This window comes from Palaemon carinicauda, chromosome 11, assembly GCF_036898095.1.
Source record: "Palaemon carinicauda isolate YSFRI2023 chromosome 11, ASM3689809v2, whole genome shotgun sequence".
Taxonomy (NCBI): Eukaryota; Metazoa; Arthropoda; class Malacostraca; order Decapoda; family Palaemonidae; genus Palaemon; species Palaemon carinicauda.
Window position 1 is genome coordinate 153717055 of NC_090735.1, and position 2500 is coordinate 153719554.

Sequence of the window (2500 nt, forward strand, 5' to 3'; positions counted from 1 at the left end):
ATGAATAATTTGGCCATTTTGCAAACAATCAAAGATAATAAAAACCACTTATGGAATACTTATGGAGTCTTTTATAGACGGTCTAGAATCCCGGAGCGCCTGTATCCACTAACAACATGATGGCTTTTTTTTTTTTTTTTTTTTTTTTTTTTTTTGAATTGGATGGAATTGATATTTGTTTCCATATATGGATTGGTGGTTATACCTGAGAATTGACAATAAAGCTATTATTATTATTATTATTATTATTATTATTATTATTATTATTATTATTATTATTATTATTATTATTATTATTATTATTGAACAGAAGAATCAATAACAGGAAATGGCAGGAAACAGTGAATTTTTATTTCACGTAATCGTACTTTCCATATTAAAATGACTGGCTCATGGGAAACAATATTTTGAAATCTCCAAGGTGTAAAGTGATAAATCTTACATATTTTTGTTCTTGAAATGTTCTACTTAGTTATGACATCCTCACCGACGAAAATAGAAAAATAATTAATATAGGCTGACATGAATTTTAATATTTATACATAAGTTATTGAAGGCAAGCTACATAGCATTTATGGTAATTTGGCATGATTCGAAGATGAACATTAACGTAATTGATTATCAGAAATTGATCTGGTATGCATTGGGTCCAAATGTAATATTAGTAATACACAATATATCTCTATCTCTTTATTATGTTATTAACGTAATTTTTGCTTTAATCTTGGTCAGCCTTGTTTCTGCATCTTATGTTTTATGTGAATTAATATAATATTTTAGTTTTAAGGCTGTAATTGTCAATTTGAAGTATTTTTTGTTGAAGTTTTATTGCAACCTCCTCCCCGCTCATTTAATGATTTATAAGTGTCTAGTTTAACGCTTTGTTTCTTTTCTGTGTTTCCGAGTCCTTAGTGAGAAGACACACCGGAGTTTACTAGTGAGGAGCTTTCTGTGTGTCTCTTCTGCAGTCCGCAGAGCCGACGCCGAAATCCCGTCCTTGAGGTGGACTCGGGAGAGGCACCCCCGTCGATGTATCCTCGTCATGACCTGCTGCGGGGGCCTGGGAGCTCATGGTGACTAGTAGGAAGACGGTTACCAGGTGAGGAAGACAAGTTGATTTTTTTTTTTTTTTTTTTTTTTTGGATTGGGGCTACATATCCCTGACTTTGGTGAGGAGTCCTGTAGTGCTGTACTCCCTACAGTTACAGAGGGCCTGTGGAGCCGCTACCTTATTTGGAGCTGTGGGTGTATCTTTTCTCCAGCCTTAAAGAGTGTGAAAACATTTATATATTTAGTGTTTAGTTTATGTTATGGTTTATTTGACTCTCTCTAGTTTAGAGTGTGGTGTTTCCCGTCGGGAAATTTTGTTAATTATCAATTGTGTAAATATTTGACTCTCTCTCGTTAAGAGTGTGGTGTTTCCCGTTAGGGAATTTTGTCATTAATAGTTAAGAGTTAATTTTCAATTATTAGTTATCAATTATTTATTGTTATTTGTTTAGTGTTAAGTGTTAAATTGTACTGTAGTCACTGTCATGGGTAGATGAAATAATATAGAAAAGATATTGAACCATGTAAAGTTTCTACTCTTAAGAAGCAGAGAGGAGATGTCCCACTAGTGTTTACAAGAAACAGTCACCGCCGTTGATTGAGGTCAAGATATTTATTAGATGTGCCTAGATCAGCAGACCTGGTGCATAAGGATCGTCTGTTGTAGCAATTCGAGGAGCCAGCGTTATGGAAGGACCCCATAGCACAAGGAGAGCCTGTTGTCGCCGAAGAACATAGATTAACGGAAGGTAAAAAGGTGTCTCACTTTAATTATAGCGCCATATGGATCATGATTACACCAGCAGAGCATTCAGGAAGATCCGATCAAAGAGGCGTGGTTTTAAGGAAAACCAATGAGGATGAAGAAAGGAGAAAATTAACTTACATGGAATTGTCTATAGTTAGTTCCTCCCATACAGTGGTATATAAACTTCAAAGAGAACGAGAGAGAGAGAGAGAGAGAGAGAGAGAGAGAGAGAGAGAGAGAGAGAGAGAGAGGACGAGAGAGAGAACGAGAGAGAACAAGCACAGAGAGAGAGAACGTAAGGACTAGAATGCAGATGTGACCAGCCTTACGACAACTTGTCCGAGATGTCAGAACGAGTTGACCCTGTCGTTATTACCAACCACAAAGCGCCCAGACCTGAAATATCTACGTTCCTGAATCGTTAAGATCTGCTGTGAAGAGTACTTTAATTTCTTTTAAGTATTATCTGCCTGCTTTCTTGACTGTTCCCCTATTTTCTGAAGTGTAGTTTGATCAGAGCATTTTCTTTGTTCAATTCTGTGCTTCCCAAGTACTTAATCAAGAAGCATTGCTCTTTGACTAGTTGTAAATAAGATTATGTTTTCAATTGCGATTTTTTTTTCTATATTCCTTTTTGCATTCAGTTATTGTCGTTGTATCCTAATTTAATTCACCAATTCAAAAAAACCTGATTCGATTCCC